Below are 20,659 nucleotides of genomic sequence, written 5' to 3'. Positions count from 1 at the left end.
TGACATACTGCATATTTAACCACAGTTTTAAACATGTAGTTAACATTGTGAAACAGAACTAGTTAAGTTTGGGCAATAACAATTTGGAAAACATTAGGGATTGGCTTAAAATGAGTTATATAAAACTAATTAAATGAGGACGTACCTACTTGTACTCATGTAATGAGTCCGTAAAAGTCGGTTATTGTAAAAATGTGACTGTTGACTTTTGGTTTCACACAGGGCACGAACCCCGGTCTCCTGAGTGAAAGTCCTGTGTTTGTTTGACCCATCCACAAACCCCAACCTGCCTCCATATGTGGAGTTTGTCATTCTTATACTTTGTCACCTCACTCCCTTAAAGTGGTCAAATTTGGTTGCACCAAATGCTGTGGAATTATTGGGGCTCTGTAAATTATAGTGTGGTCTAGACCTACTCCATCTGTAAAATGTCCTGAGATCACTCCTGTCATGATTTGACACTATAAATGAAATTGAATTGAGTCACTCCCACGATAATTACTACTGCCATTAGAGGTTGCCGCCTTTTATAGTCGACACAATTAATTATCTGCTAAATTCAATACATGACAGCTGTAGAAAAAAAAAAGCACAAGGCTAGGAGTAAATTGAAGACGCTGTCACTCTGGCACTGATAAGTGCTTAGGCAATTATATCAGATACCCTCTTAATGGCATAATACTAGAACAATCAAAGGATGTGGACATAATGAGGAATTATAGTATAACATTGTATTTAATGTATTGTAGATGGTACAACTGTGCTAACCAGCCAATGGATGCAATAGTAGCCCAAATGGCTGATGGCATCAGTATTGTATTTGTTATTCACTTGGCTCTCTGGTCATTAATAAAATGTAAATGTAGAAAGTGATACAAAGTAAAAAAATAAAAAGTTAAAACAAAAAAGAGGGTTAATAAAGGGTTCCTGTTTGTGCATTTACTTCCTGATCAGTCAATTCAGTAGCTAATTTATTCCCAAAACTATTCAAGGGGCTAAAACACAGCAAGGTGCAAGTCTGGGGAGACTGTTTTCTGCCAATGTTGGCAAGTGGCTCATGCTGGTTTCAATTCCCTCGAACCTTACTATTAAAGCTGAGCCAGAATTACTGAGTGTAACAACAAGCTGTCATGCTATTCCAACACAAATCCAAGTCCTGTTAGTGCCTCTACCACTTTCCTTAGAGAGAAAACAAGCTGCAGAGCATATTCAGTTCTTCTATAGCACAGAACCTAGTAGGCCTGTGCACTCAAATATACTTTCTTGATTCTCCAAACAACGACAGGTCAGCATTATTACAAATTGTATAATTGCTAATACTAGCTCTATAGTACAATATATGACTTGGGAGACCAGGCCATAGTCTGTACACCTTCTAAAAAATATATCTTTATATATAAATATAAAAATATTCCAAGATTTCTAGATAATAATCCACACATATGGCTTACCTTGAAGCAACAAAAGTCGTCTTCTGTTAGCAAGTGCCCCATGCAACAGAAAAAAACTACAAGAGAATTGATGCTAACAACAAGAGTAAGCATCCGAATTAGTTTCATTTATTGTCATTCTACAACACATGGTTACACAATAAAATAACTAGCTACTGTAGGATAAGAATTCATACAGAAAATATTCATCATTTAATACAATTACAGTATATGTAGAGTGGTTTCACTATAACTTCAGGGAACCACATTTGAATACATACAAAAGCGTACATACCAACAGTTTAGACAGAAATGACAGTTAAATCAGTAAGAAAGAGAAATCCTTTCTGTGAGGAGATGTTGAGGATGTGAAACCAGGAATAAATTTACAAAGAACATACAGAAATTTGAAATTCAATAGTACTCTCTTTGGGATTATATAAAAAAAATAGGTCCACAATCTGTATCTCAGTGTGACCCATATCCCTCCCCTTTACTCTTCTTCGTGTTCTGACTAGCCAGTTATTCATTCAAATGTAAAACATGAAACATGTTGAATGTAATCTGCTTATCATTATGGAGAGTGGCTGCACGTAGAAGATATAAGTGCCCTTGGAGACCATTCTGTCTGGTCAATAAAATGATAACACCACCTGAAGGCTGAGCACAGCGTTTTTTTTCTGACATTATGTGGTACACTGATTTTTTTCTTTTTGTATCTCATACACAGGGAATGACTGCCCCTTTTCACCATTTTTGGTTACTAATACTTTTGATACTGACTAAAGAAGAATAGTGATACATGTTTTTAAAACTTTTAAAGGACACTTAGTAGATCAAGTACTTCCAACAGTCAATGTTGAATACAATAATATTTTAATTTATTTTGACTACTGTTCCAAACAATGAATTACTTATTAATGAATCATTCGTTTTTTAATAGGTTGGTCTTGAGGATCATCTCATGTGTGTACAATTGTAATTGCATTCCTGCTGATTGTTGATTGCATGATCTGACAACTCACTCAGCAGATTAGTTGTGAATAAAATCACTATAAATGACCAAGATATAAAGGCGACTCTTTGACTTTCTCATTACCATTGACATGCTACCTTTTATTCTGTAGGTGTGAAATGTAACAGCAGTGTTCCAAGGGATTAATAACTCCGCAAGCAAGGACACAATAACACCTCATTAATTATGTAACATGTAGCAATTACATATGCATTGGTAATTAGTACAAAACCCCAAAGAATATGGAAGTAGGACACATACACACAGCCATATACAGTATTTTTGTGAGCAAATCCTTTGTGATTGACCATGACCTGAAGGATGATTGCTATTCAGAAGTGACAATTCCATCGCAGCTGAATGATTAATTTGATTAATTTTCAGCCACAACTACAATGTCAGAAAAAAGCGTGATGGTATAGGTGTTGGGGAAACCTACTGTGGTGTTTTAATTACTCAGAAAGATCAATGAAAGAAACTTTGTATGCAAAACAAAAATCATAGCTAACCCAGCAGTGAAATAAAATGAACACAACATTTCTAGGCATTTTGTGCCTTTTATGAATCAGATTATTTAAAAGCAGGACTGAAGCATGATAATGATGAAGGTGACTCAGACAATGTATGGAACAACAGTCAAGATACTGTCCAAGTAGCCATCCCAAAAGAAGTTAGACTGATGAGGAAATCTTATATAGTTATATTTACTGCCTCGACATTACTGCTTTAAACGTGCCAGTAGTTTTCCAGTGTCCAACTTGGATAGCAAGAAGATCTCACAAGTAGGCTATGTAGATAGTACAGCATATACAAATACAACAAGTTACCCTGAAATATATTTCAATCAGGAGAGACTTTGTTGCAGATATGCAAAGATTTATTGTACGAATGCATGATAGTACATGTACAGTCTTTGGAGATTAGACTCCATCATTATGAAATTATATATATTTAGGGGGTTAGAAAGCCAGAAGATGATCCACCGATGGAGTCAAGACACTGATGGTGGTGTGAGGAACCCGAAGACTGAACCGAGGAGGAACCAGGAGCCGTGCAAGATGAAGACCGGAAGAGCAAGGAGAGGAGGAGGATTGTGCTCTTAGCCTGAAATGACAACTGAGCACCAGAGAGAGACAGGTTTAAAACAGGGAAGTCATTGGCTCGTGAAATTCGAGGCCGCTTCTGATTGGTTAAAATAAAAGTGTGCCTCTACCAGCTGTTCAGTTTTATAAGAGAGAGAAGTCTTCCTGCAAGAATTGAGCTCTATTAATGGATTTCGAAAATCCAAAAATGATTTTAAAAATGTCATAAATGGCAAAATATAAATTTGTTGAATACTTGCTATTGTAAATAATGTATTCAGAAAACTTCCCAAGCAATTATGATTTTGATATTTGGCTTAATCTGCGTTATATAACCCATTAAGCCACTAATAGAGGCTGAGCAGTTTTCTAACCATTTGATTAACGGAGCTCAGGGAGTAGATGGAAGTAAACTCAGAGCATCCCGTCAACACAACATCTTGCCTGTTTCTCTGTCTTTAATCTCTACACTGTAAATATTTCTTCATGTCTTTTAAGATTCTTGTGTTTTTGATTTAATTTTCCCTGTTTCTCCCATTTGTCAAAAAGCACTACACTACCTCATGTTTATAACAGTCCTTGTGTTCACATGAGTCACGTTGGTGTGCGAGCATGCACCTAAGTTTGAATGAGCTTTCAGTGAGTGTGTTACTGTATGTACATGAGCAACACCAAAGTGTGCGTGACTTTGCATGTGAGCTTGTCTTTAGCTGTCTTTGACCGACAGGGTTTGTTATGTACTGCACATAATTTGAAAGGTTGGAGGTAAGTGAGAACAAGTTCATTAGTGCCACATGTATGCAAGTTGCCAGGAAACAGATTCACACTATTATGCCAAGATGCTGGAGGCACTATATTGTTACATTGCTGTACTGAAGTTTGCCATCTTGTATCAAACCCATGTCATAAGCATGCTGCAGTTTCCCATTAATATTAGCAAAGGAAATGAATGTGCGGACAAATTGCAAAAGAAGCTAACTTTTTGATACAGTATATCCTGTATATTTAGTTATTTAGTGTTTTTCAAACATTGTGATGATAATGAGGATCAAATGTAAGCTAAATTAAGATTATTTACCTGAACACGTTGGCTCATTGACAGTATTTAACATTGCTCCGACTAATTCCAAGTATTGTTGAGGCCTTAATTGAATTATGGCAACACTTACTGGGCAATTAAGCCAGCAGCTAGTCCCACTCCAATTTCACAAAGTTTCATTTGATGAGACAAAATATTATTTCTCACTTCAAATTGCAGCCTATTTAAAAAAAAAAACAAACATGTTTTAACAATTCCGTGAGACTACAGTAAAAGTTTCTCTTTTTACCCTTTCAGACCAATATTTCAAAGATTTCGTTGTCTTTGTACTTGACAATGACAATAAAGTTGAATCTAATGTAATCTAATCTAATTTACGAAGTAGATAATAAGACCAGGGGGGAGGGGATCAGGCTGTGAGTGCAGAGACAGCTCTATGTGAGTGGTATTTACGACAGTAACGTCAAATACAAGTACTCCACAGCGACTAGCTGTTTGACAAAAAACGTTTAACCGAAAATGTCTGGGAAAAGAAAATCTAAAGTGTGGGTGCACTTTGAAATGGTAAAAGATAAGTAAGATAACAACTGAAAATGTGCTTGTTAGCATTGATAATTGTAGTGGATGAATGTATTATTGTAACCATAGGCTCACATTGCCAGACTTTCCTCCACAGCACTGCGGAGGAAGGTGTGGCTAGTTCACACAACATTCCGGTAAAGGAGAAAAACCACATGCTCCAAACCCCTTTCAATTACTCTTGTACACCCTTGCACCACTTATTAATGTCAAGATTCTGATTAGACTATGTGAATTCTTAGTCGGGGACACCTCTAAATGAGCTGATAAGATATTGTTTTTTCTATAATTCCATCTTTGCAACTTCATGCATCAGATGGTTTGAGAAGCTGTCAATAGCTGTCAATACCTGGCAGGTGACTGGATATTAAACTCTTGCCGAAGCCAGTCGGAAGTACTGCAAAAACATATTTTCCAGCGAGAAAAGCCTTCAGTGCCTTTCTTTGCTTGTTTTGTCACAAACACCTAAACCACAGCCATAGCTGTCAGTTGTTCCTCACAGGAGTGTACCTCAAAAGGCATTACTTGAAGCATGACAAGATGGATTTTCATGTGATACGTGATCCCGCGATTCTCGTGTGATATTGCGAGAATCCAGCTGCCGTGCAATGTAACCATATTTGTACTACTTTGCTTTAAAGAGCCCCTATTATGCCTTTTTGGATTTTCCCATCTTTTAGTGCGATATATAGTTTCTTGTGTGTGTAATAGATACAATACAACAACAAAAATGTCACTCCAAATGGAGCTTTCTGTCCCACGGACAACACTTTTTCTCAAATGCCTGAAACGCCTCGCCCACATTGTTTGAAATTAGTGATGTCACTGATTGAGAATGCCTTGTTTGAATTTGGTTAACCAATCACAACAGAATGGGCCAGCTGACCAATCAGAGCAGACTGGGCTTTTCGGGAAAACAGGCCAAGCGATTAGACAGTGTTTAGGAGGTGAGGTGAGGAGCTGCAGCAATGGGCCGTATGAGAAACAAAATCTGTTTGTTTTTTAACATCAAAGCATGTAAACCTATTCTAATAGACCCCAAGAGTACAAATATGACGCTAAAAAGGAGTATAATAGTGTTTTTTTTTTAAATTCAGACTTAAATTGCTCACAAATATTTTCAGTAAGGGGAGGAGACATGATTGCAATCTGATTTTGAGATAATCTCCAGGACATGCACAACAGCAACTGACTTCATAGATGTATTAGCGGTTCTATATTAAAGTCTATTTTTACCCAATTGGTGACCATTGTACTCAATGTAAGCTATTACATTGGCAATGCCCTGCATTAAAAATCTCATTTATCCATTCTTTTTCTGAGCAGGTGGGTTGGAGCCTCTCCCAGTACACCCTGGTCTGGCTGCCAGTCTAACACAGAGGCAAACACAATCCCAATCACTCCTACAGGTAAGTTATTGCAGAGTTTACACCTCACCTATGGGAGAAAACAAAAACACCTTAAGGCAACACACTAACACAGGCAGAACATGCTAATTATAAAACATGATAAAGACCCATACAGTCAACTGCTTTGTGCCAAAGAACATGTTGTGCTAAACACTAAGCCCCCTGCCACCCGCAGGGTTAACCATCTTGTGTGTCATTGTTTTTTTTTTCTGTTGTGTCTGGTAATGGCACGTTGTGGCAGCTTAAATAGACGGCGGGTACTCAGTCTTAGATTGCAAGCTTGCAGCAGTTAATGACGCAAACTGCCATTAAAACCACTGAACACTTAATAGCATGGATTAAAACACTGCAGAGTCAACAGAACAAGAATGGACAGGTACAAATTGGTCTGGAGTTTTAAATGCAGTTGGAAACAACAGCTTTGTTATCAGACACACTTTCCTATTGTTAAGTGTTTAAAAAATACTTAATTCAGGCTGTATTTCTTGATACATGTAGGTGCATATCACATGTTAATCCCAGATTATTATTCCGGTTTGGCCTCCTTTAACTTGTATGTATGTAATTACATCAAGCATCAAACTGTTTCCTTGGATTTTTTTCCTTGTGCAATGTGCTACTCTGTTGTTAATTTTGCACAACAGAAGAAGCACAAACGTATACAAACTCATCAAATAGCTTTGTCTGAGCCACATTATGTTGTCTCTGGGAGTGGATGTGAGATATCACATCTGTCCATGGGACATAAACATTGATAGATCCATCCCTCTCTCTCTCTCTCTCTCTTACCCTTTTAACACTACCTGTTTATGTACAGATGGTTTATTAACTCCTGCAAACAGAGAGGGCACCATCTAGTCTAAAACCCAGCAACATAGGCATATTACTATACATATTATTAGTACAGAACATTGAACATAAATTCCCCTCTGATGACTGAAAGACATCTAGGTAAATAGCCTGTTTATTAACAGATATCCTTCAACTGTTCTGTTTACGGATGCTGGCATCCACCATTGCACCAAAGGCTATGGTAAAAAAAAATAAACAAGTGGGCGGTTGGCAGTAGTGCAACCTGATTTAAGAGAAAGCAGAGGATAGCTTCCCCCGCTGCAGGGCAAAGCTCTCTTTAAATATTTCTGGATATCACAAAAATCAGCTTTAATAAGTGTCCCTGAAACTTGAGCAAATATGTAACTTATTTCAATTTGCTGATGGTCACAAGTCACATTTAATCACAGGCTATGGGTAATAGCAGTATATACAGCTATTGCAGTAAAAGCACAAGGATTGTATGATGGCTGTTGTGATTTAAGATAGATGTTTCTACTTCTAATGTGCAGAGGCTCCATTGCTCCACAAGAGGCTAACCGCATAGCTTTTGTTTGATTCCTACATGTTTACAGTGCTGGATATTGTTGATAAATAATATGAATATATCATGGCAAAAATGAAAGAAATGATAATTATTTTTCCAGTTAAGAAAAAGAAACATTTACAGTATATTTTGTAATCAATCAAACAAAATTACAGTTAGCATATAATGATCCCACTGCTCATCAATCATCTCCTTTGGAACTCCTTTTATCATAGCAAACACATTTCAAATGCAAATATGTTCTCTTTCACCAAGTGAATGAAAGAATATAAACAAAATTTCTTTATGTGTATAATAAATAAATCATGACATGACATGACCTAACAATATGTGAGACAGCCATCATGTGCTGTAATGATGGTGTGATGGTATCAACAGGGTAAATCTCAAGAATAGAATTCCTATGTGCCATCTGTGGCGCTACAGAAGACTTCCACAGAGACATACATTACACAGGCTACACCGGTGACAGTGGTGGAATGTAACTTAGCACATTTACTCAAGTACTGTACTTCCACTTTCTACTTCCACTCCACTACATTTCAGAGAGAAATATTGTACTTTTTACTCCACTACATTTACCTGACAGCGTTAGTGACTAGTTACTCTACAGATTAAGATTTTTATCACACAAAACATATGCAGTTTATAAAATACAATGTTTTATTTTACATTAAACTACCCAACAATATACAGGCCTACAAGTACGGCTGAAATGATTAGCCAATTAAACACTGACGGATTGTCAGAACTGTTTTGATCCACAGTGTTCCACTTCCGGGATTGATCCGTTGCTGTCGGAAATTCCGCTGGATTTCACTCTTTTCAGCCTGATCTCTGTTACCTTCCGTTTTGCTTGTGTTGGAAGTTTGAACTCCGGTGGAATTATGGGGACTATGGTTAACTGCTCCTCAGATCTCTGCAGGGTTAATCCAGACAGCTAGCTAGACTATCTGTCCAATCTGAGTGTTCTGTTGCACGACTAAAACAACTTTTGAACGTACACGTTCCACCAAAACAAGTTCCTTCTCGAGGCTATTTTGCAGCGGCATCGCGGCTTTTCCCTGTGCTTAGTACAACCCATGACAATTGTGATTGGTTTAAAGCTTTAGTGCGTAGCTTTTTTTTATATTTATAAACGTCCGTTACATTCAAGCCATTGCCAAATGAGTTGGTACAAAGCTAATTAAGACTATCAGCTCCACACAACTCTCTCTGTATTTCTCAGTATGGTTATGTTCAGAAGATTGTGTCGTCCGGTGACTTTCGAGCGCAGAAACTCAAGTGAAGATAATTACCTCTTCTGAAGAGTCCGTCATGTTTTTTTAATCCTCCGTGTCCTCCTTGGCTACTCACAACTCCGTGGGGAAAGGGGGTGGGGGGGCACGTGCGCAATCATATAAGGCTTGTATCATGTGGACGCGCTGACAGTGTTGTTGTCATTACTTAGACAGAAACCACGCACTTTAGCTTTAAAGAAATGCCAATAAACCACAGCACGTTTTTCTCCCATCCCAGAATGCTGTGTAGACTAGCCAGACCCTCCTCTGCAGCGCTATGGTGAAAGGATTGGCAAAGCGAGACTAGTAAGACCATACAACTGTTAAACTCCTCCGTTTGGAGAAGTGTCACACCCTACCTAAAGGCTACAGCATAACATTTGTAGAGCCACTCAAAATTCCAGCATGCTTATCCAAAATGTGTCGCACTATGAAACACTGTCAAGGTCACACTTTAATCAGGACAGAAGTACTTCATCATCATTTGCAGAAAGAAACACTAGTGTCATTGAGCTCTCCAGATATTGGAGATCTTTTTTTGGAATCCAGCACTCACTTTGAATTTGACTCAATGCCAAGAATGTGAACTATACTCATTACGGTTGTAAAGGCACCATATGGCTCTCAGCAGCGGCAATGACCCCCCTATACCTTCCAAACGATACCTTGATGAATGCAGACGTAGCAATGGAGAACAGACTGATCAACAGTGCCTCAGAGAGGTTAAATAGCACATTGTTCAAACACAAGAAAAAGTAGTTCCTCCTGAGTGTGAACTGAAACTCATTTGGCGGAAAATGTTTTCACACATAAACATCCCTGCATATATTTAATACATGTGCATGGGCAAGTTTTGTTGACTGTTGCATCACTCACCAGTCAGCCCGCAGCAGTTGGATTGCTTTAATTAATCACCTCAGAGTATAAGCTGAAAGACTTACAGCACCTCACATGATACATTAAATTTTGCCTGGAGCATAAGTAATTGATTTCTTTCCGTAAAGCCATAACTCTTTCTTATGGATGTTCTGTCTAACACTTACTTCATCTTCAGTGTTCACATGGGGCCTTTTAAGTACACACAGAGAAGCAAATCATCACAGTAGTACCTTTCATATTGCAAATGCCTCAGCACAGCAGATGTTTCCATTTTGGCAAGAAGAAGAAGAAATTGCATGTGTTGCACTGTATTACAGAGAACTACTAGCTACTGGAGTACTACAGTTCTAGATTAGAAAGGGTAGTTAATAAATCAATGAAATAGTTCACCAGAGACTAAAGCCTCTGAATGGAATTTCTTTTTCTTGTTCGAAATAGGTTCTTTTAGTTTGTTAATAGTCTAGTTACATGTCAACTAGATATTGTGATTCAAGTTAAGACTTGTCTGTATTTTCTTAAATGCTTCAACGTAACAGGTTGAACCCATTTATTCAAGATATGTTTCTTTTTGAGTTAGTTTTTTCTTGTTTCCTTGTGAACAGGAAGGTCCTTATTTAAATCCATTTGTAATTGACCCCTTACAGTAATTTCATCCTTACAGGAAAACACAGTCCAAGACTCCCCATTCAACTCACATATCCATACAGTACATTAGCAATTGAACTCACTTTAAATGCAATGTCACACTCACGCAGGATACTCCTTTAGTTTTAGTTCCAGTTCAGTGTCTCAGTTTAATAAGAAAAAAAAGTCAATCAACCAAAGACATATGTTTCAGTCTGTTTTACTTTTCACTTGAAAAATGAATGTGGAGCATTCAATTTAAACAAAATTAAATCACTAGATGTCAAAAAAGAAAATATTATTATGCCCATGTTCCTTATTAACTAGGAACTATACACCTTCTGAATTCAAGTTTGTCTTTTACTGAACTAAGACGTGCTTAATTACATGTTAGTTTGTCAGTAAAATACCTTTTTCTTACCTCACTTGAAACTTGCATTAAACCAGCAGAATGATGAGTGATTATGTCATGAATTATTTATTTCTATTTATCTATTGTTATTTTAATATCTGCTTTAGTATGTATTGCTTGGTTTGTAACCTGGGTTACACATGCAATGATGTATTGTGTTCATTCATTTTTTTCATTTTAGATGCACTGGTGACACTTGACCATCATTTCAACAATGGTCTTGCTTTTCAAGAAAACCATCAACCATGTCCGAGGAGAAACTCCCCCTTCTCCACTTTGTATTCTAATGAAGGCTGCTCCCATAGGGAGGTGAAGCCAGAGTTCAATTGGAACCACTAACTGACATTGCATACATACATTATTAACTTGCAGTTATTTCTGGGATAAAACTTCTGTACGTTGTTTGTGTTTTAAAGTCAGAATTTTGAGTTTTGAGCATGGCGAATGTTCCCATGACGAAGAAGAAAGGCCATTGTTTCTCTTCTTAAATTCAATATTGTTTATTCAGGGCCTCATTAGTCGCAGCAATTCAGACAGTGACTTGTTGATGATGATAAGTAAATACATACATACATACTTTGAGCACAGGTTTATCATCGCTTACTTGTTGACCTGGGCCCACCTTGCTGCAGTATTGAAGTTAATGTTAATGTTAATAACCCATGAAAAAAGTTTCATGTAAATAGATTTGACAAAAAAGTCAGATAGAACCTTATAAGTTTAATGTAATGATATGTCTACAATCAGTAAGGATCTATAGTAAGTCGTTGGATTGACATGGGCTTAACATCCAAACATCAATACAAAGTGATTCAAGTATGGAGCGTGCTGATATGAGATTCAGGATTGTCTTATTTTGTTTCAGCTATACTATTCTATTAGTTTAAATATGCTAATAACTTATGGAAATTAATAAAAAATTTAGATAGGGCCTACAACAAATTAGACAAAACTTTTAAATTCTTTTTAGCATACAAATACCCCACGCTAAATTGGTAATTAAAACTTTAATTAATTCAATATGATTGAAGGGGTCCTGTATAGAACGCATTGAGTTCATTATGCAGTAATTACGTACAATTTGCAGACTATTTCACAGTTGAGCAGGCTACTGAACTTTGTCTCTCTGCTTGCTGTTAGCTGTTTAACAGCATGGTGAGGAGCAATGAACTCTGGGTAAAATGTGAGTGGGATTGGGGTGAATGTTTATTACCAGGTCCAGTTCTGGTTTTGCGGGAGAGATTAAAATGGCTTAAAGTCTAATTATAACGTGCTTTGTTTATTAAATGTCATCTGCCTGTTGCAATGAGTACCTGAGCATCAGTATCAGACAGTGTATTTTATACTAAGTGAAGTAATAAGCAAGTAAAATAATAAAAAGGAGGAAAAACAACAAGGTATTTTCAGGTGAAGGTGACAGATAGATAGAAGTGTTAGTAATCAAACATAATTTGCATCTGTAATAACCTTCTACAGGAGGGTGGACATGGCTGTTTTTGTATGCAAGTGTTTTGAGTGTGTGCATACTGTGCAGATGAGTGTACATGTGTGGTGAATTGATAAAAGGCGGTGCTGTCATTTTTGATTAAGTGGAGTGGCAAGCGTCAATGCTTCACCTTACAGGAGATCCTATTTGATCAAAACTCATACATACCTGCCAATTTTATACCTAAGTACCTCTGCCTTTCAAACCCTGCAGATAAATGTGTGTTTTATAGCATTTTGTGGTTTTGCAGTCTATATTCAAATCTATTCTTTTCCCCATAGAATAATGCAAAATACTCTATTTATGCAAACTGGTAACATGGTTTTGGAAATGTTTGCACATGTAATAAAGTTAAACAATGTAATAATAATGGCTTAACATCAGTCATGTTGGATAAGGAGTGCAAACAGTGTAGGTTGAAATTGAATGCATCACTGTATGCCTAGTATCAGTGACTATATCTGTGAACATGGGCAGCAAAATGCCATATTAAGGTCTTCTACCTCAATCTTTATTTTTCTGTCATGTTGCTATTGTATTGTTTCTTCCTTTATTTTTACCCTGCTACTGGCAGCAACTGAGGATGTAATACAGGTAATTCCGCCCAACACTTTGGTCCGTTGAAAGATATCTTTACAAGGCAGGTCGCCATTAGGATCATTATGCACCACCTTCAAGTGAAAATTTCCCCTTGACCAGCAAGGGGTCCTTAACAAGGTATCGTGCCATAACTCATGGACAAATGGCTGTTTACAATATACCTTGTATGTAGTGGCTGCTGGATCATCTCCATAAAAGGGAAAATCTATTAAAACAGCTCACAATATATCAGACACAAAAAGCTCAAAGCACTTCAAATAACATGCACCACGTAGGAATGTAGCAGAAGGAATGTAGCAGATTTTCTCAGTGGAATTGACTGAGGTTTCATTAGTGTACAAAATAACTTTAAGGATGATTCTAGCATAAGGACATGAATGGAAATATTTCACCACTATTAGAAAACATGACACTGGCAGATAAACAAAATGAAAATGGCAAGATGTACAAAATCAGTTTCTAAAAGGGTGACAGACACTATAAAAGAATTATCATTCAGAGGGCAACCGATTAAGAGGCATTATTGAAAAGACATTTCCTCCTGCTCATGCTCATAGTGGTGTAAGGCCGCGATTAGAGAGAGAGTGTGTGTTTGGAGACTAGGGCGGCTTTTTGTAATTGTTTTCAAAGAAAGAAGTATTTCCCTTGCTGCATTTGCGTTGCTGAGAGCCTCACGTTTTTTTTGCTGCAGTGCCTTGGATGCCTCGAGTTAAAAAAAACCTTGCACTAGACGTTGTGCATTAGTGTCAATGTGGACATTAACGCATGTTGCATGGATGAACCAATTTAACAAATGTATTACATTTGAGGGCAGAAACCAAAATTACCAATAGTGTCATGGAAGAAGGGCTGCAACCTCTCGCAATTTAATCCAGTACAATTACACTACAAACTACAGCCTCATCGTTTTTGAGGGGCTTTCAATATATAATACTGTACTGTTGTTTATGAAATTGCATCTTATGATAAAAAGTTTGTCCTGCAAGAGACACTTATATGCTGATATTAAATAGGCTAAATACATCCATCTGTCTGCTAATAAAAACAGATCAAGGTATGGTGAAAATGCAGCATTCTTGTCTTGCTGAAAATATTTGCACAAATACAATAGTATTTGCAGTTATGCTGCTGCTAACACAACTAGAAAAAACATAAGATCTCTGTTGCTATCATATGTACCTGCCTTCGTTTCTGTTTGTGTTGTTGACAGAGAGGTGGGCACCATAAAGCTACAGCTACTTTGTAACTATGTCATATTTGCTCAAACTGTCACTATATCTTGATCAGATCATCTGTGAACCTTTCCTCTGCCTCCCCCTGGTCCTTCACACGTAATTATGGATCCAACTGCAGTTCTGGGCAAGACCCGCTCTAAGAAGCAGCCCGATTGGTTGAGGTTAGGCATTGACCTTGAGTAGTTAAGGTTAAGATAGCCGATTGGTCAGGGAATAGGAACTGAACCAATCGTGTTCCGTTACCTCCCGGAAGCATGGACGCCTGGTCAATTGTAGCATGCAAATACTATTGAAGTGCGGGTCTTGCCCAGAGATGCAGTTGGATCCATAATAACTTGGCTTGTTTGAGATGAGCCAGGTTTGCGCAGAATCAATCACAGGCGATTGCTGCCCATTGCATGCCGGTTAGATTTGTGTCCGACTTGATCCTGACTTGCTCTGATGTCATGGACACATGGGCAACGATAACCTCACGAGATCAAGGCGGCCGCAGGTTTGAGACGCAGGCAGCATAGTTGCTTTTCACCGACTGCAAGACCCAGGCGGACCCTGGGCATGCTGGGAATCGCCTGGCTCTCAGCTGATCTAACAGCTGATTGGTTCAGAATCGACTCAACATGGTAACATTTTATATTAACTTTTTATTGTTTTTGAATTGGAGGGATTTTAATTGCTATTTGTCTGATTGAAAGGCTTATTCTGTACAGAACACGTGTGGCTGATAGTGACGTTTAGAAGACAGAGAGACTAAATCCGTTCAGATTACGGATCATCTACAGTCTGTTGTTTATTAACATCAGCAACAGATCGCTGCAGATTTTGACAGCTACTCTGTCATATTAAAAACAACTGGAGACTGTGTACAAGCTGATATATGGGTCTGATAACATTGTATTAAATCGGAATAGGACCTAACAGGATGTGAGTGTTTCTGTGACTTCCTGTTCAGCCTGAAGACTGCTGGAAAGGCTGTAAACTGTCTGACTTGACCGCAGCTTTTTGTCACCGCCCCCGGCTGCTGCTGCCTGCTCTCGTCCACTTTTACAGGCGAGGCACAGTTCATCTCGAACGAGCCTAACGTGTCGTTCACCAATCGGTGCTCGGTTTTTGATCGACTGGGTCAAAAACTCTCATTTTACAGCTAAACAGTACACTAAAATATGTTTCTAAAATAACTTGAGCTGAGAAATAGACAATGCAATAACAGACCCCTAAATCATATTTGATCAGCGCTGCATAGTTTGACAGTTTGATCGAAGTTCACGAGCGGTCATTAGGCTCATTCGAGTCAGTCTCCAGTTGTTTTTATTATGACAGAGTAGCTGTCAAAATGCTCTACATGCGATCTGTTGCTGATGTTAATAAACAACAGACTGTATATGATCTGTTATCTGAACGAATGTAGTCTCTCTGACTTCTAAACGTCACTATCACAACATGTGTTCTGTACAGAATAAGCCTTTAAATCAGACAAATATCAATGAAAATCCCTCCATTTCAAAAAGAATGAAAAGTGTATATAAAACGTCATGTTGAGACGATTCTGAACCAATCAGCTGTTAGATCAGCTAAGAGCCAGGCGTTTTGCCAGCATGCCCTGACACTGCGTTAGAGACTCCTCGGCTCTGATTGGCTGTGAGTTATGTGATTTTTTTCACAGATAATCTGTCTCTTGTGCTACTGTCAGGATAAATTGATTTTCAGCAATGTTTCTTTTTTATAACAGTTAACAACTGAACCCTTAAGTGATGGATGCACATATAAAGGGTTTCCCATTAAAAATGATTCACCTGGATGTGGCTGTACGAGATGCCAAATGTACTGCCTCATGATAATAAATTTAAAAGCATGACTTTCAGCTTAAGTGAAAAACGGAGCTTGAGAAGGAAGAGCAGTGGGTGCAAACGTGAGTAGAAAAAAAATACAATTTGAAAAAGAGTGGTTAGGGAGATGGAAGCAACACAAATAAGAGGTAAATTATTAAGCCATGATAATATATAGTTTTAGTAGATTCCTATTAGTCTGGGTTTCATCAAGCTCTCATTGGTTGTCGTTGGCCAGTGTTCCAAAACATCTACATGACTGCTGCAGATTTTGTCAAATAGCCTTCAAACCCTCTGGGTGTCTGAGAGGATAATGCCAATGGAAATGAGTCCCCAGGAGACATGACAGACTTCAATCTTCTAGTTGATAGGTTCATGAAGTAGAAAGTCATGGGATGATTTAGTATGTAAACGCCTTTTATTCATCTAAATCCTGTTTCATTTACTTCCTGTGTCTGTGTGTATTGCTGAGCAGTGGGGGTACAAGCAGCCAATCACAAACAGATCTAAGTGTGTTGATATGAATGTTCCCCGCCTGGATATGGAGCACTGTGAGTGCAGGAGAGACAGCGGTGACAGGGACAATGATAGGCGACACTAAACACTCACCACACACACCTGTCACACACAGTGAACCAGGGATAACAATCATTATTGGTGAGACAATTGACAGAGCGACACAGAGTACAACAAAAAAAGAATGAAGAGAAAAGAGTGAGGTGGGGAGAGAAAATGATAGGAGATAGAGATGAGAAAAGGTTGTAAACACTTGTGTCGTGTGAAATGGAAAGCAGAGAGCAACTCCAATAGTTGCATTAGTGACCCCATGAGAGTGTGACTGCTGGCATCAGAGACACACACACCCATATATGATTGTACTTTTAGTAAACACACACTCCAACTTCTGCTAGGTCACCTACCCAATCTCAGTATTGAGCTATTTTGTTTTTTCCGTAAAAAAATCTGTATTTGTCTCTAAACCTGAAGTTACTCTGTTTTGCTGCAGAAGTTTCATTCAAAATAATAATTTCATGAGTATAAGACTGTGCTTATATGTGTCAGTGCTGTAGTGGTATTTTCTTTTTGCATGCGCATGAATGTAAAAGAATGTATCCTTCGTTGTTTGGAGTCATTAGTGTCAGATGTGGCATAGAAATTAACATAATCATCAGTCTGCTGAAAATCTGAGTAAAAAGTGTGCAAAAAACAAACTAGTTATTCGTTCATCTGTCAAACAGAGGGATATGAAGAAGAGAAGACTTACAACCAACCAAAAAGTAATGTAAGTATAGTAGAGACAATACTGTATGAAATACAATAGATGTGTTGGGCAAAGTATGTGCAAAATAAAGTGACAAGAGAGATAAACAACAAATACAGGAAACACACCACGTGAGGCAGCAGAGCCAAGGGAGAGATAACACCGATGAAAAGAAACAGACTAAGTATAGCAAAATAACTCAGCTGTCTCTCAGAGGAGAGATTATGGAACAGCACAGACTTTTTTTTCTGTCTGTCTCACCATTTTAGCAACCCTAGTTTTTCACAATGCAAACTTGTCTTCTGTCCCTAGATCAGCACATCAATTATGGGCAATGAATGTGCATTTAAGGCACGTTTGAGCTAAAAATTACTTTAAATGCATAATACAGAAATATATTGGCCTCCTGGCATACAATCCAGCGGCTTTCTGTACAGACAGTAAGCGTGAGTTTGATCCTGTGAATTGATGTTTTTGCTTAAACTCTTGATTGGTAGAAACATGCAATTTCTGTGCCTCGTTGTGACTTTTTGCTGTGCTTACAAGAAGAAAATGTAAGTAGCATGCTCCAGTGAATAGTGGTGTTCTCGTGCTACTTTAAAAAAATGTATGATGATTAGTGTACATTTGCAGCAATATTTGTTATGTTCTTACTAGGTAATAACTTGTCTGGCTTCATATTAAAACTTGCCATCACTGCTGCCCAATATAAGGTTGATACTACAGCTTTCATTATATAGCTGAGTATATTTTCAGTATAACTACTTACAATGCCACTATAAATAACCCATAATTACCATTCCATGGCCTGTAGTGCGCATTGTTTCTTTGTAATAGACTGATGGTTTCTGCATTAAGAATGAATACACCATAAATACTAAGTCATTGATAACTTCTTTTTTTATGACTAAAAGGCATCACCAAGTGTAAGCTTTTGTTAAAGAAAAATACATTCAAAAGGTTTTTCAAATACTTTCATGTGATTGCATATTCACGTACATATAGTATGCATATGCATACATTGTACTGTACAGTACTGTGTATGGATCTTTAACAGCCACTTTACATAAAAATATGCCAAGAATTGTAAATGCAATCTCACCAATAACTGGTAGTAAAAACAATGTCATGAAAAGAGAAAATCTTAAAAGTGGCAGGGAAAGCACACTTTGAGGCTATTCATTGAAGTAAAAAGAAGAGTCTTTGATAAAAATGGTATTTACCTCAGCTGCTGACATGAGAGAGCTCCCCTTCACAGCAGAGATATAGAATCCTCGAGAGAGGTGTGGAAAGGGGAGGCTTCTGTTTTACAGTTGAAGAGTTTAACTGAATGTATGTCAAAGTTCTCCTTTCACTCTTTTGCACTTCTTCTGTACAATTTTGTTTCATGGTGAGAAAGAAGAAAGATTTTTAAATGAATGACTCATAAGGCAATTTGCAATATGTCCTTTAGAACTCTTGTGACATTTTAGCAGCTATTCATAAATCTCCACTGCATCTACTTCCATGACAAGCAAGTTGGGGAGACAGCCTCGAAGCATGTCTGCCAAAAGTCAGTGATTTCTATTTGTGTTTGGGAGGAGCAGAGGAACAAAAACAATACTTAGGCCTTGTCAATTCAGCTAATGATGATAAACCCCAAACCCAAAATGAGAGCCTGTCTTTCATCAATGTAGTGAAATCAGACCATCTGTAAGGAATGATGCAGTCCGCCTGGTCTCTGCTCCCTGTAGTTACTCTTCTATTTTTTTTTAAAAGTGACGAAGAAAGCATATCCAGCATCTGCTCTTTTGGAATTTTTAGCAGTGGAGAAATAAGATCCTTTGAATTGTCCTCACCCACAATAATTTAAAACACATTCATTTGATTTGCTCCAGTGAGTGCAAACACTATAAATTTTGCATTTTAAATTAATTCTGAGTAGGAAGTGCTAGTTTTAGGCATAATGACATGTAAGCTAGCCACTGTCTTTGGCAAAAATATGTTTTGTATAAATTAGCTATTTAAAAGCATAAGTTACACAAAACATGGCCTTATAGGAACTTTGATTTAACAAGACCAACAGCCTAAAGCAAGAATAAATGCAGCTCTGTGAGGCTGTACTGTAGAGTAGTGGTTTATGCTAAATGCTGACGTTAAAATGCAAACTTACTATATACTATATACTTACTAATAGCAATGTTAAGCTGCTGATGGTTAGGAAAAAATATAAAAAATTCCCGTGTTTGTCACGGGAAACAAGGCTAGGACCCAAAAATGCAGAGTAGAGGATTTATTTAACACAAACTATAACAAAAAGTGTCCAGAGATAGGCAGGCAAAACTAACAACAAAAGTAATCCAGGCAGGAAACAAAACCACAGGTACCCAGAGACGAATAAATCCAAAGACAAGACAGGACAGGACAGGACAGCACAGGACAGGACAGGACAGGACAGGACAGGACAGCACAGGACAGCACAGCACAGCACAGCACAGCACAGCACAGCACAGCACAGCACAGCACAGCACAGCACACGACTGAAAAACCGACACACAGAAACAATAATCCAACAACAAACAAACAAAAACACAGAGACTAAATACAAAGGATAACGAGGTAACAAGGGACAGGTGACACAAGGCTGGGGAACAGGTGAAAGACATCAGGGTGGAGCAGACAATCACAAAGGCGGGAAAATATACAACAGGAAGTAAAACAAGACAACACAAGGGAGAACAGAGAACCTTCGAAATAAAACAGGAAATGGGAAAAAACTAACAGAAAACCAACTAAACACAGAAACTTGACACTGGACGAGATGTGACAGTGTTACTCTGCTAACATGTGCTAATTAGCACTAAACACAAAGTACAGCTGAGGCTGATAGGATTGTCATTAGTTTTGCAGATATTCGACCTTAACTTATTGGACAAATTCAAATTTCGACCCGATGAAGGCACTACAGGGGATCACCAAAATTATTACAATTCATCCTGAGGGAGACATGAATGTCTGCACCAAATATGGTGGCAATCCATTCCACATTTGCATATTCCACATTTCACATACAACCACAAATGTCAACCTCATGGTGGCATTAGAAGAATAGGGGTGCTTTCCATTCTTATCATTCAGACATCCAGTT

General features: G+C 37.9%; 1 long non-coding RNA gene across 1 annotated transcript; it reads left to right on the top strand.

Annotated features, from left to right (window-relative positions):
* The first annotated feature begins 385 nt into the window (after positions 1-385).
* Positions 386-2,295, top strand: LOC116035173. Its single transcript, XR_004101283.2, has 3 exons — positions 386-482; positions 750-752; positions 2,284-2,295. It is a non-coding gene; the product is annotated as an uncharacterized LOC116035173 (long non-coding RNA).
* Positions 2,296-20,659: the final 18,364 nt, after the last annotated feature.

The sequence above is a fragment of the Sander lucioperca genome, chromosome 1, assembly GCF_008315115.2.
Source record: "Sander lucioperca isolate FBNREF2018 chromosome 1, SLUC_FBN_1.2, whole genome shotgun sequence".
NCBI lineage: Eukaryota > Metazoa > Chordata > Actinopteri > Perciformes > Percidae > Sander > Sander lucioperca.
The sequence above is the reverse complement of the archived record's forward strand: the minus strand, read 5'-3'. Positions and strand labels throughout refer to the sequence as shown.